This window comes from Cebus imitator, unplaced genomic scaffold (genome assembly GCF_001604975.1).
Source record: "Cebus imitator isolate Cc_AM_T3 unplaced genomic scaffold, Cebus_imitator-1.0 Scaffold72, whole genome shotgun sequence".
NCBI classification, from domain to species: domain Eukaryota; kingdom Metazoa; phylum Chordata; class Mammalia; order Primates; family Cebidae; genus Cebus; species Cebus imitator.
The window spans coordinates 5642705-5658615 of record NW_016107387.1 but is presented as its reverse complement, the minus strand read 5'-3'; the positions used below and the strand labels follow the sequence as shown (position 1 = coordinate 5658615).

Genomic DNA, 15911 nt, shown 5'->3' with positions numbered 1-15911 from the left:
TCAGTCAGGGTCTAATCAAGAGACAGAAACCACAGTTATTTAAGCAGGAGATCTTGACCTTTTGGATAATTAATCTATCCCCAAAATTAAACGTAGCCTATAATGGGCAATTTATTACCATGAACCACAAGTAGTTCTCCCACAGACAGCTTATTAAGTGGCACTCTGCGGGACTCAATTTCCTTATCCGTAAGGTAGAAATAATGTGAGCTTCATGACTTCATGGGGCTATAAGGTACAATCAATATGTTATTTACTCTTTTACATCCATTCTCTCATGAGTACACAAGGTATACAAAGCTTGTTAATGCAATTTCAGATTCCACTTTGCAACTAATTTTAAAGAAAATAGCATTTGTCCAGTTTGGGTGCACTATCAAAGAAGAATATCCACAATTATCTAAAAAGGCTATTAAAATACTCTTCTTTTTTTCCAGCTAAATATCTGTGTGGCTGGATTTTCTTCATATACTTTAACTAAAATAATATATGATTAAAAAAACCAGAATGCAAAAACAGATATGAGATTCCAGCTATCTTTTGTTAATAATAAAGAGATTTTCAAAAACATAAGCGTTTTCATCCATCTATTTTTTTTTTGTTTTGGAAAATACAGAATTTTTTTTCTTAAAAATGTATTTATTTGTGTTAACTTGTCAGGATTTACAACTATTCTTTTTAAATGAATAAAGACTTTAAAATTATTTTAATTACTAATACAGTAAATATCAACAAACATAAGCCAAATAAATAAAAGTTCTTTGAGATCTTCAGTAAATGAAAGCTGCTAGGCTAGAAGATACAAACTTTTCCTGATTAATACCATGATCATTACTCAGAATTGACCGTTGAATGCTTATGACCTGTGGGTTTTTAAAATATAGACAGAATGATTTCTGAGAATATTCTACAAAACTGATTCTGGGCACTATGGAAAAACAAGAGCAGTCAGAACTGCAAACAGATGCTCTAACCCTCTGAGGGACTGAAGGCATCTGGAAGGGCACTCAGTTGCATTATGAAACAGACCTTTTATTTAAGGTGATTTGGGTAGAACAAAATCTAAAAGCAAGAGGACACTAACAAAGGCTGGAGAATTGGTAGTGTTCGACTGCATGGCCAGCTTCCCCAGGGAACACTAAGGGGGATTCTAACTAATAGCTGTGTTCATAAGCGCTGAAACCCCCAGCAATCACCACCAGAAAGCCCTCCAGAGACTACTCTATTTACTAATGCTAAACCAAGAGAAGGAAAGCCTGCCAAAAAATTTCAAGTGTTCAGAGCTGTCTCTCTGGCTGCCCTCCTTGTATTTTCCTGAACTCACAATTGCAGGCTCAGATGTGGAATGCACTTCCTACTTAGGTTAGCAGTTTAGAAGGGACAAAGGGCCTCTACCCTAAATTCACTGATTTGGGCTGCTTGCTAAAGCCTTACTCCTGTGCTGACCAGGTGGATAGCTGTCCATTCTTTGCCTGAGGCCATATTAATTACTTATTGACCCCTCAAGTCTTCAGACTGTTGGCCTTCTTGTGTGCAAAATACACACCTCAGCGAACCCTGGCTGGCTCTTGGGCTTCCCAGACCATCACCTTGCACTTTCTCCCAATCAAGTCTCTGGTCTAACTAGTCCTGTATTTCTTTGCTGCCCATAGGACAAAAAGGCAATAAGGAACAATAAAAAGAAAGGCTTTATTAGGGGTGAGAAAAACAAAGGGAGGCAACCTCAGTACTTTTTTACTGAGTTTAATTCACATAAAATTAACAAATCACAGCCATACATTGATGAAATTTTTGTACAACCAACCTCATTTTTTCATTCAAAAATTAGTTCGGTCTATCATGAAGCTACAGATTCTATTTTTCAATTTTATAAGAGTCAAATAATTAGAGACTAGAAAAGAAAAAAGCTCCAAGAAAGCAAAAATACACAAATTCAGTTTTGTGTCCCATAGCATGGATGGCATAGCAGCAGATCATAATTGACATGTTTAATCAGAAGTAATTCCAACATGTATGTCTACCATGTGTTAGGCATTTTCCTGAGGACTAGAATAAAAGAGTTTAATAAGTCTCACAAATAACGAGTTAGTCATCAAAAAAATAAAACGTTAAAAAATAATGCCAGGCATGGTGGCTCACGTCTATAATTCCAGCACTTTGGGAGGCTGAGGCAGGCGGATCACCTGAGATTGGGATTTCAAGACCAGCCTCACCAACATGGAAAAACCCCATCTCTACTAAAAAAATACAAAATTAGTCGAGCATGGTGGTGCCTGCCTGTAATCCTAGCTACTTGAGAGGCTTGAACCCATGAGGCAGAAGTTGCTGTGAGCTGAGATCGCGTCATTGCACTCCAGCCTGGGCAACAAGAGTGAAACTCAGACTCAAAAAAAAAAAAAAGGGTAAATAATCATCAGTATCCCATGCTTGCCAAAATGGAGTAGTAATCAATGCTTGAGAAGGAACATTATTACAGTGCTTAAAGAGCTAACTTCTAACTACCTAAAAAATTAGCTCAAATATTGTGCTCTCGTATAAACTGATCACTGAATTGATAGTGTACCACTTTTATCTTCCACCAGGCACATGGAAGGAAGGCAATATGTTGTTAAAATAATTATTCTGGAGATCTTAAAAGTTCAAATTAACTTTACTAAGTATTTGAATACACACACAAGATATTAAGCTTCTTTAAGAAATATATACTCTGGGTATGAAGACAAATAGACGCATGATAAACAAACAAGTTACAATGCAAAGCACCAAAAAGAGAAAGAGAAAGATGAACAGGTATTATAAATAACAGAGAAAGCTCTGGGGCGGAACACACAACACACCTCAGGCACTGAAAGTCATGACCGCCTTGTCAGAGACCGTAGAACAAAGTACAAAATTCAGACCCAAATGGTCTTTGATGTTCTTTTTAAAGACTAAGAGGTCAAAAGGAGAGATAAAGGAATTCCTATTAAAGTAGTAGAAGCACAAAACTCTTACAGCGACAGGATATAGGCAGTGTGAGAAGACCAGTGTAGCAAAAATGGTATGTACCATGGAATGTGAGTGATAAGGGCCTAGAAAGACAAACTGAACAATTCAGATTTTGTCCTCTATGGGTGACGAGGTATTAAAGGTTCAGGAGAGAAAAGTGATTGGATGAAATAAGCATTATGGACAAAGTATAAATCTGGCAGCCATATGGAAAACACATAGAAGGGGCAAAAGGTGAGAAGCAGGAAGACAAGTGGAGACTACTCAACGGTCCTGGCACAACAGGGCCTAGATGAGAGAAAAGGCAACACAAAAGGGAGAAGGGACGAGCCGTGAAGAAGGCTGGGGACTTCACAGTGCTCAGAAGCTTTCGATACAGAAAAGACATTAAAGATCTAAGTCAAAGAGGACTCCAAGGTCTCCAGGCCTTAGAGAAACATTATTCATGGAAGGAAAAATAACTGATTTGTGGGAAAATATAATAAATCCCTTTAATGCATTGACATTGTGGTATGGTGGGTGAGCCAAGTAGGATGCCTTGTAAATAGCTGGAAATATCGGATTGCCAGAGCCTTGGGAAAATCCTGAAGAGCTGCAAAGGCTTAAAAAGTAAGTTTGCATAGTAACACTACTGTATGCTTTTCCTAAGGGAGACATACAAAAATATTTGCAGTTGGAAAAATTTACAAAATTTCAAGCACACGATGCTGCTTTATGCCTCCAGGCTTCAACCTGTGCTGACCACTCTGCCTGGAATGCCCGTCTTCCTCTGTCTATTATTGGGAAATTTTACTTAGCCTGGAAGTGATAGGCTTCTGTTTAAGAAAGCAGGGCTATGTATATATGCATTGTTTCATAGGTTCAAAGGATTAGAGAAACAGGAAGTGGTGGCTGGTGCAAATGTCAACGCAATGGAGCAGAGACACAATAGTCTCCTACCAGGAACAGAGATTGAACCGGGAATATCATGTAACCCTACATCCCTACTGTAGCTCTCAGAAGAAATCAGACCAGCATCCAAAAGGGAGGGAGGAAAAGAATAATTCACCCATACCACCTGCAAACGCTGGACCTGGGTAAAATTCACATGCAAATTTTGAAGTAAAACCTACATAATAAGGAAAAGATCATTATTCAGAGGATTCAGTAAGAAATTACCTGTAGAAATTATCTATAAAATAACTAAAAGAAAAATTTAGGAGACAGATGTATATTTGTAATAGAATATAGTATAATGTAGAGTCTACATATTAGAACAGAAATGCATAAGAAAAATAATAGGTGATGAGGGCAAGAAAATACTGTAAGCAGTCATCTGAAAAAGTAAAATTAAAAGCCACAGTACAGGAAATAAAGAGCAGAATGGCTACCTCAGGAAATCAAGTGATAAGGGCAAACATTTATCCTAGGAGAGAATTTCTTAAAGAAAAATAGAACAATGGTAAAATAATAAAAGGACATTACAAAGGCAAAATTAATAAGTAATAATAATACATAGAGGGCAGAGGAACGATAACTAACATTAGTTGCTATTGCTCCTTTGGGAGAAAATAGCAAAAAACTCTGTAAAAAACAACAACAACAACAACTTGATAAAACTTTGTGTGTATGAAGAATATACATTGAATTAAAAGGAATTCACTAAGCTAATAAACACAGAAGGAATAATGGCACTAGACTCACCAGTTTGCAGCCCCCAGTGCCACAATAGATCTGGACAATGTCCATCACTATTAAAATCCTTAGGTGACTGGCAGATGAGGCCACTCCTAACGCCCAGACCAGGCTGGGAAAACCTAAAATGACTCGCTACTGATCAATCTCAACATCATAAAGTGAGAGACAATGTGGCATTAAGTGTCTCCTGAATCTGAATCCCTTTAAGCCTCTGGATCCAATTTATGGATTTTTCTGCTTCCAGTTTATAGGGAGCACCAGAGGAATACAATCAACAAAATACAGAATTTCCCATATTGTGGATTTTGTTGATTGCATTCCTATGGTGTGGAAAAAAAAAAAAAAAGGAGGTGGTTGCTCATTGTAACCCCAGCACTTTGGGAAGCCACAGTGGGAAGATACTTGAGTTCAGGTGTTCAAGACTAGCCTGGGCAACATAGTGAGACCCCTGCCCCCATCTCCAAAAGAAAAAACAAAGAAGGAAAGAGAAAGAGATTAAAAGTGATATAATACTGCTATTCTTTGACTGTGTCCCCATAAATGCATGTGCTGGAAATTTAATCCCCAGTGCACAGTATTGGGAGGTGAGGCCTAGTGAGAGGCTTAGACAGTTAGGGCTCCACCTTCATCCATGGATTAATGCCAATTATAAACGGGTTTGAGGCTATAAATTCTATCTCTTGTTCTCTCTTGAGCAAGCTCTTCTTGACCTTCTGCCTTCTCTCATGGAATGACGCGGCAAGAAGGCCCTCACCAGATGCGGCCCCTTGACCTTGGACTTCCCAGCCTCTAGAAACATAAGCCAAATAAACTTCTATTGTTTATAAATGATACAGTCTATAGTATTTTGTTATAGCAGCACAACACAGACTAAGCAACCCATCACAATATGTCAACCATGTTTGGATCCTGAATTGAACAAACCAACTATTTATGAGATTATTTATGAGAAAATAAGAAAAGTGACTGAATATTTGATGATATGAAATTGTTATTTCTTTCTTAGATAATAGTTATGAATCTCAACCTGTTGCTGAAAAGATACTAAGCAGAGCTTTCAGCAGCACAAAAGTCTAAGAGAACAAAAATTAAAGCATTCCAGCCCACCCTAAAGGAGGTTGATGGTGGGGGTGGTAAGTACCCCAAGCTTTCAGGTGGGACCCTGATGGCTACACCCTAAAAGTTAAGACTATATGAGAAACAGATCAGCCCTCACATAGCATGAAGCCCAGCTGGAAAAGATGTCAACTCCTGCATGGACTACATGTCCTCGTTACCCTAAGCCTGGTCTGCCCAAAGCAAAACTGTAGAATAAGCTTAATGCCATTCAGAGTCTCAAATTATTTTCACAATTCCTTGTATACAATAACTGGGCATATGAGGCAATAAGTTGTGGCTGAAATCCAAGATAATATCTGGATCCTCTGTGTGTCTATTGTTATTGACTTGCATTATTGCCCTAGGTGATAATATGTTCAAGTAATTAAAGACATGACTAAGAATTCTGACAGAGAACTGGAAACTATTAAAGGAAAACCCAAATGAAAATTCTCAACCTGAAAAAAATACCCCAGTAACTACAATTAAGAATTCATGTATTAAACAGCAAGCTAGATATAGTTGAAGAAAGAATTAGTTACATGACATTTTAATCAGCAGCAAACAGCCAGAGTGAACCATGGGGAAAAACAATGATGAAAATGTAGAGGAATGTGAGAGCCAGATGGGACATGGTGAAACGATATGGCATGTGAAGTATGTGAGTCCAAGAAGGAGAAAAAAGAGGATGAGGCAGAAGCCGTAGCTTAAGAGATAATGGCTAAGAATTTCCCCAAACCAACAAAAGCCATCAAGCCACAGAGTCAAAACCACTATAGTCTCCAAGCTGAATGCAGTAGTCCCCCTTATCTGTGGTTTCACTTTCTGCAGTTTGTTGCCCACGACTGACTGTGGTCCAAAGATATTTGGTGAAAAACTCCAGAAATAAACAGTTCATCCATTTTAAATTGCACACTATTCTGAGTAGTGTGATGAAATCTGGCACAATTCCACTCCGTCGTGCATAAGATGTGAATTTTCCCGTCGTCCAGCAATGTCATGCTATACACTTAATTAGTCACTTGGTAGCCCTCCCAGATCTCAGATCAACTGTGTTCAAGGCATCCTTATTTTACTTAATAATAGCCCCAGGCATGAGAGTAGTGATGCTGGCAATTCTGATATGCCAAAGAGAAGCCATAAAAGTGCTTCCTTTAAGTGACATGGCAAGTTTTCAACTTACTAAGGAAATAAATCGTATGCTGAGGCTGCAAGGATCTATGGTAAGAATGAATCTTTTACCTGTGAATTTGTGAACTAGGAAAAAGAAATTCATCAAATCATCACAAGAAGAGTACAATAAGATATTCTGAAAGAGGGAGGGAAACCACGCTTACATAACTTATTAAGTATATTGTTTTAATTGTTCTATTTTATTAATAGTTATTGTTGTTAATCTCCTACCATACCTAAATTATAAAATAAATTTTATCTTAGGTATGTATGCACAGGAAACAACATCATATATATAGAGTTCAGTATCATCTGTGGTTTCAGGCATCCACTGGGGATCTTAGAATGCATCCCTTGAAGACAAGGAGGATCCATTATATACAAAAGAAAACTTTATCTAAGGCCATCATAGTAAAAGTGTTGAAATTCAAAGACAGAGAAAACTCTAGAAACAGCCAGCGGCCCGGGTGGGGAAAGGAATCCAGCTTACCTTCAAGGGAGCAACAATAAAACTACACGCTGAATTCTTCATAGAAAAAGACAAAAGGCAGAACCTGATGCAATGGCATTTTCACAATGCTAAAAGAAAACAACCTCCGGCCCTGAATTCCAAATCCAGCAAAAACCAAAAAAGCTTCAAAGTAAAGGACAAATAGATACTTTGGATCAAAGAGGCCCTATCTAAAAGAAAGATGGAAGCTAAAAGACGTGAAAAAAAGTAACAGATAAAACTAAATGAATACTGAATTATTCATTTGGTATTAAAATGCAATATGTATCTTGTGGGTTTTAAAATATACAAAGAATTAAACAACAAAAGCACATAAATTAGGAGCGAAGAGGAAACAAAGTTGTTCAGGTGTTCTCAGGTCCTATCACGATCTACAAAAGAATAAGAGCTCTAATGTCTAACAGGTCAAGGATCCACATTACAGCAGGTAACCACTAAAAGAATAGCTAACAGTAGCAAAAATGTATAACTAACAAGAGGTGAAAAGATAGAATAATAAAAATTAGCCAATGGAAAAAAAGATTTAAAAAAAAACAGAACAGGTAGGATAAAAGGAAAGCAATGAATCAGAGGATAGATTTAAGCTCAAATGTAACAGTCATTATATCACATATACATAAACTAATTATTCCAGTTAAAAAATATTGTCAGATTTTGGACAAAAATAACCACCACAAGCAGTTTATAAGAGACATATCTGACGGGCACGGTGGCTCATGGCTGCAATCCCAGCACTTTGGGAGGCCAAGGCAGGCGGATCACAACGTCAGGAGTTCAAGACCAGCCTGACCAATATGGTAAAACCTGGTCTCTCCTAAAAATACAAAAATTAGCCGGGTGTGGTGGCGCGTGCCTGTACTCCCAGCTACTTGGGAAGTTGAGGCAGGAGAATCTCTTTAACCTGGGAGGTGAAGGTTGCAGTAAGCCAAGATCGCGCTACTGTACTCCAGCCTGGGTGACAGAGAGAGACTCTGTCTAAAAAAAAAAAAAAAGAGACAGACACATATCTTAAATGCACAGGCACAGAAAAACTGAAAGTAAGTTAAGAGAGCAATTAACCACCGAAGCAGTAATCAGGAAAAAAAAAAGCTAATGCAAATATCAAAGTCAACTTTGTAAGAAAACATCACCAAAAATGACCATTTCATGATTTGCCAAAAAGACATCAAATTTCTACATCTGTATATACATGATAATAGCTTCAGCATGTATACAGCAGAAATGGACAGAACTAAAAAGGAACAGATTTTCACAGTAACTGAAAGAACAGATAATAAAAACACTATAAGGACATCTAAGATTGATCATCATATGTATATAACACTGTGTCCAATAACTTCTCAATATACATATTTTTCAAGTGCATAATAACCCTTTACCAAATTAATCACATAATAAACCATATGGCAAGTCTAACAAATAGAAAAGGAGTGAACTTATTCAGGGTATGTTCTTTGACAAAGGGAGGTATCTATTACAAATAATAAAATAAAACCTGAAAATTCCCTAGGTTTAGAAAGTAAGCAATTTACTTTTTTTTTTTTTTTTGAGATGGACTCTCACTTGCTTGTTCAGGCTAGAGGGCAGTGGTGCAATCTCAGCTCACTGCAGCCTCTGCCTCCCTGGTTGAGGCGATTCTCCTGCCCCAGCCTCCCAAGTAGCTGGGACCACAGGCGTGCACCACCACGCCCAGATAATTTTTGTATTTTTAATAGAGATAGGGTTTCACCATTTTGACCAGGCTGTTCTCAAACTTATGGCCTCAAGTGATTCATCCACTTCGGCCTCCCAAAGTGTTAGGATTACAGGCATGAGCCACTGTGCCCAGCCTAAGCAATTCACTTTTAAATTACCCACAGAGTCAAAGAAAACATCCTCATTATTTTCAACTTAACGATAATAAAGATGCAACATATTAAAACTCATAAAATACAGCTACAGCAGTACTTAGAATGAAATTTACAGCTTTTAAAAGCACACATAGAGAGGACCAACAAAGTCAAAAGTCTATTATTTGCAAAGAACAAAAAAATTGATAAGCCTCTGGTGAGACTCATTTTAAAAAAGGGTAATACAAATAAATTAGTAACAGGAATAAAAGAAAACATGACTATAAATCCTACAGAAAATAAGCATATTGTCAACAGCTTATACCAATAAATTTGAACATTTAGATGACACAGATAAATTCCTAGACAAACATAATTATCAAAATGACACAAAGCCAGGAGCAGTAGCTCACGCCTGTAATCCCAGCACTTTGGGAGGCCAAGGTGGGTGGATTGCTTGAGTTCAGGATTTTGAGACAAGACTGGCCAACATGGTGAAATTCCATCTCTATAAAAAAATGAAGAAATTAGCTGGGTGTGGTGGCACGCACCTGTGGTCCCAGCTACTCGGGAGGTTAAGGCAGGAGGATCCCATGAGCCCAGGAGCTCAAGGCTGCAGTGAGCTACAATTGCACCACTGCATTCCAGCCTGGGTGACAGAGTGAGACCCTGTTTAAAACAACAACAACAACAACAATAAAAAAACAAAAACAAACAAACAAAAAAAAAAAACTGGCACAAATAAAAAATCTGAAAAGTTCTGTATCTATTACAGAAAAACTTCCTCACAAAGAAAACTCTCATTATTACTTTAAAAAGAAATAACATCAATCCTATCCAAACTCTTCCAGAGAACAAAGATGAAATATTTCCCAATTCATTTTATAAAACCAGCATAATCTTGATAGCAAAATATGACAAAGATATTATAAGAAAGGAAAATTTTAAGTTAATCTCACTGATGAATGTAGAAGCAAAAAATCCTAAACAAAATCCTAGCAAATAGAATCTAGGAATCTCACTCTCTCTTTGAGTATATATAAAGAATACTTGGTCCTTACAAGGTTAACACTCAAAAACATGTATAATTCTCCACAACAACAAAATAAGAAGAAAAAATCACAATATCATCTCATTAAATAATGGAAAAACATTTGATAAATTAACATCCATTAATTTTTAAAAAATCACCCATTCAGGAATATAAGAAAACCTCCCTTAATCTGATAAAGAATCAGTATTTTAAAAAAACACCAACTACAGCAAATATCTTTTTTTTTTTTTGAGACAGAGTCTTGCTCTGTCACCCAGGCTGGAGTTGCAGTGGTGTGATCTCGGCTCACTGCAACCTCCCCGTCCCTGGCTCAAGCAATTCTCCTGTTTTAGCCTCCGGAGTAGCTGGGATTACAGGTGCACACCCCCACGCCCAGCTAATTTTTGCATTTTTTTTCCTTTTTTTTAGTAGAGATGGGGTTTCAATATATTGGCCTGACTGGTCTCAAACTCCTGACCTCAGGTGATCCACCCAGATGTGAGCCACTGTGCCAGGAGAAAATATCATTCTTAATGAAGAAATGTTGAAAGTTTTCCCTCTGAGATCAGGAATAATACAAGGATGTCTGTGATTATCACTTCTATTTAAAAAACATTGTACTGAAAATTCTAGACAGCGCAATAAAGTAAAAGAAATGTATGTGAACTGGCTGGGCATGGTGGCTAACACCTATAATTCCAACAATTTGGGAGGCTGAGGCAGTTGGATTGCTTGAGCCCAGGAGTATAAGACCAGCCTGGGCAACATGGCAAAACCCTGTCTCTTCAAAAATACAAAAATCAGCCGGGCATGGTGGTACATGCCTGTGGTCCCTGCTACTCGGTAGGCTGAGGTGGGAGGATCGCTTGAGCCCAGGAGGTTGAGGTTGCACTATGCCATGAGTATCCCACTGCACTACAGCCTGGGTGGCAGAGCAAGACCTTGTCTCCCGCCCCCCCCCAAAAAAGAAGTATAAATAAATTAGTAACAAATTAAACTCACTGTTTGTGGACAACATGTGTGCTCATAGGAAATCCAACAGAATTTTCAGCTAAGCTATTATAACCAATAAGTAAACTTAGGTCACTGAAGATAAGGTCAATATACAAAAATTCATTGTAAAAAATATAATATTTCTACATAATGATAATTATGTATATATTATGCATATACCATATGAATAATAACAGTAAAATTTCAAAACACCATTTAAATAATATACAAATAAAATAAAATATCCAAAAATAAATAATGAAAAATGTACATAGCTTCTACAAAGAAAACTATAAAACAATATTAATAAAAATTAAGAACTAAATAAATGAGTTTATGCAGGAATTAAAGATAAAATATTATAAAGATCTAATTTCTCCCCTAAACTGATCTACAGAATCAATAAAATCCCAATCAAAATTTCAACAGGGCTGAGTGTGTAAATGAAAAGCAGATTCTAAAATTATATTGAAATGCCAAGAACTTAACAGCCAAAACAATCCTAAAGAACAAAAAGGAAAGGATTTACCACACTAAATACCAAGACACATCATAAAGCTGTAATAATTAAGAAAATATGATATTTGTTGATAGATACAAGGAGCCATGAAATACAAGAGAGTCAAAAACATACTTATGAACCCTGATTTATGACTAAGATGCCACTTCAGAGCAGTGGAGAAAGGATTATGTTTCAGTAAATGGCACTGAGTCAACTGGATAGCCCTATGGGAAAAAAAAGAATCTTGTCCCAACCTCACACCATACACGATATTCAATTCCAGATGGAATTGAAGCTGGCACTAAGGAAAGAATCATTAAATTCCCCTCCCCTCTGGCTTCAAACTGAGTTTAGCCAACAAGAGATATCAGCAAGAGACCGAGGGTGAGAAGAGAAAGTCAGGATATTTATTCCCCAGTTTCTCTCCCCACCATGAGCTGCCTTTCATGCCTCTAAGGAAGGCAGTTTCTATCAGATAGCTCTCTCTCCATAAAGGTATCCTCTCTGAGTTGAGGCAACAGCTCTTTCCTGAGGCTTCTTTAAAGACCAAGATGTTTCAAGAGCTCTCAGCCATCACTAGTGCTGAGATACTGCACTAGTCCTCATTATTTTTTAAACTCTACCCACATTATTTGTAAATCTACCCTTTATTAAACTCCCAAATACCTAGTTTGAGAGCCTTCTGTTTCCTGCTGGGACTCCAACTAAATCAGACATTATCTAGAGAAGCTGAAGATATGAGTTACAGATATGCATAGCTTATCATCCAGGAATTCCACTCCTAGTTACACACCTTACAGAAAGGCATGTTTATTGTACACCAGGTATATGTATAGGGCTGTTCATTGAAGCAATGATCATAATATTATCAAGACAGAAAAAAATAACGTACAAAACAGTGGAGTAGGGCTGGGTACAGTGGCTCACGCCTATAATCCCAGCACTTTGGGAGGCAGAGGCGAGTGAATCACCTGAGGTCAGAAATTCGCCAACATAGTGAAACCCTGTCTCTACTACAAAAAATTAGCTGGGCATGATGGTGCATGCCTGTAATTCCAGCTACTCGGGAAGCTGAGGCAGAAGAATCGCTTGAACCCTGGGAGGCGGAGGTTGCAGTGAGCCGAGGTTGTGCCAATGCACTCTAGCCTGGGCGACCGGGTGAGACTCTGTCTTAAAAACAAAACAAAAACAGTAGAGTAGGTAGATAAATTCATTGGGTCAAACATATTATGATGGAATACTATGTTTCAACAAAAATGAATAAACTACTCAAACTTTTAAAATTTCAGGGCCTTTTTGCACTCTTAGAAATTATTAAGGACCCCAAAGACCTTTTGTTTCACATAAAGTGCAAAGTTTTACAAATATCTATCTATTCATTCTAAAACAATAAATGCATTACGTGTTAACATAAATAACATTTCCTTTGGAGAATAAAACAAGTAACTTGATGGAGCAAAGAAAAAAAAGAAAAAAATAACATTTCTTACAAAGAATAACTACATCTCTCAAAACAAAAATGAGAAGAATGGCACTGTTTTATATTTTTGCAAAACTTTTATTGTCCGGCTTAATCGAAAACAGCTCAATTTTCATGTGTTTCTGTATTCAGTCTATTGTAATATGTCATTTTCGTTGAAGCATATGAAGAAAAGCAGACTTACAGATACTTAGTTGGAAAAGAGAGGAATGGTTTAACAGTCTTTTCAGATAATCGTAGATATTTATCTTTGATGCTACTAAAACTTAACAAGTGATAGCTTCTTAAAGATGAGATGTAATACAGCATCTGAAACCCTATCCGTGAACTTCTCATATTCCATTGCATCAAAATCTACTGGTTTATCTTGTGTGTGGAATAGGTCTTTCTACCCATCATATACACATCATTTGGAGAACACTGGCTCACTAAATTATGCAAGTCTTTCAAATGATGACATTTTACTGTAGGACATCAAAAAAACTCACTTTCATTATTATCACCATCTATCATATCGGAAAGGTTTTTAGGTATTGACATGCTGTCAAGTTCATGGTGGTAGATACAAGTTTCCTAAAATTCTAACTTTCACATAAAAACTCATTGGCAACAAATACAGTCAGCTGTTTTCTTTGAAGTGACAGGCTTGTTTTGTTCATTGTCAAGAAAATGTCTGCCAAATACCTCTGTGTGAGTAACCATAGTTTATCAGCCACTCTATCAAATGAAAACAGTGCTCTATTTAAAAAGTAGCAAGTTTAGCTTGCAACTCAAATAACTACCCACATGCTCCTCCTCAAGGCAACCATCATACACTGATAGCATCAGAAGTGCTTTAGGCATACTTACCATTTTGTCACACCAAATATTAAAAAGATGTGTTCCCAAAGGTTGAGATTTAATAAAATCAATTATTTTTCCTGCTTTACCTAGGACATTCTTGAATGAAACTACATTTTTTTTTTTTTAAACTGTCAATAAATGGCAGTGAGGAATAAACTGGTACTAGTGCAGTTTGGTACTAGTATGCTGCCTTTATTCATGATAAGGTGTCAGGAGTTTTATTCTTCATTGCTTTTGCACCATCACTACAAATGTCAACAGTGAAAAGGGCCGATGACATATTGGTATTATTATAAAAATAGTTTTGACCTTGTGTGCTCCCCTGAGAGGGTTTCAGGGAAATCCTAGGGGGTCCAGACCACACTTTGGGAACTACCTAGTTACATCAACATAAAACAATATGAATAAATCTTTAAAATGTAATCCTAAGCCAACAACAACAAAAGACACAAAAGACTACACACTATGAGATTCATTGATATAAAAATTCAAAAACAGGCAAAACTAGTCCAGGCATGGTGGCTCACGCCTATAATCCCAGCACTTTGGGATGTTGAGGCGGGCGGATCACTCGAGGCCAGGACTTTGAGACCAGCCTGGTCAACATGGTGAAACCACATCTCTACTAAAAATACAAAAAATTATCTGGGTGTGGTGGCTTGAGCCTGTAACCCCAGCTACTAGGGAGGCTGAGGCAGGAGAATCACTTGAACCTGGGAGGCAGAGGTTGCAGTGAGCCGAGATCGCGCCACTACCCTCCAGCCTGGGCGACAGACCAAGACATCATCTCAAACAAAAACAAAAGCAGGCAAAACTAAACTATGTCATCTAGGGATGCATACTTCTTTGATAAAACACAATGGGAGATTTTTAACATTCTTTTCTCAGTAACTGACAAATAAGCAGGCAAAAAGTAGCAAGGCTATGGAAGATATAAACAGTACAATTAAAAAGCATAATCTAATGGCCATATATAGTACCCTATATCCAACAATAAGAGGATATACATTCTTTGCAAACACATATAGACCACTCATAAAAACTGACAATATACTACACAAAAGTCTCCTATATGAACTATATTCTTTGATTGAAATACAATTATTTAAAAAATCAATAATAAAAAAAAGATAACCTTTAAAAATCAACATTTTTAAATTTTACAAATACACCTTTAAGTGGTTCACTAGTTAAAGGAATCATAGAAATTTGACAATATTTAGAACTGAAGAATAAAAATAAATACTACATATAGAAACTTGTGATGTGAGCTAAAACAGTATTAGAGAAGACATTTACAGTTTTTAAACTGTTTTATTAGGAAAGAAGATGAAAATGAATGACTTGAGAATTTGGAGGTCAGAGAGAATAAATCCAATGAAAAGGTAAGAAAAGAACAAAATGAAACCTGCTAGCAACCTAATTTGTTTAAATAAATTTATATCTCATCTATAGAAATATGTCCAAAAAGGTCCTACCCAAGTTATGCTAATATCTACATCATTGTGTCTCAACTGATCAGCTCAACTGGCTGGTTAATTCCAAAGCTCAATACCTATTAATCACAATGCAAGCAATTATGGCTCTCCCCAACCCCATCGTCTTAATGAGAGAGACTTCTTTAGAGTCACATTCTCCAATTAGAACCCTAAGAACCCTTTCTCCACCCAACTAATTGAAGATATGATCCTCCCAAAGCCCTACCTCTGCTTGTGACCTTGAGACTTTGAGGAAAAACTCAGATTCCCCAGCAAAAGGAGGCTGTGCTTTGAAAAGAAACTCGG

The 15911-nt window shown here is 37.1% G+C and overlaps 1 protein-coding gene across 9 annotated transcripts in view; it reads right to left on the bottom strand.

The window, feature by feature from the left end:
• Window positions 1-15911, bottom strand: part of MYH10 (myosin heavy chain 10) — a 152606-nt gene that overhangs the window by 126307 nt on the left and 10388 nt on the right. The window lies entirely within an intron of this gene.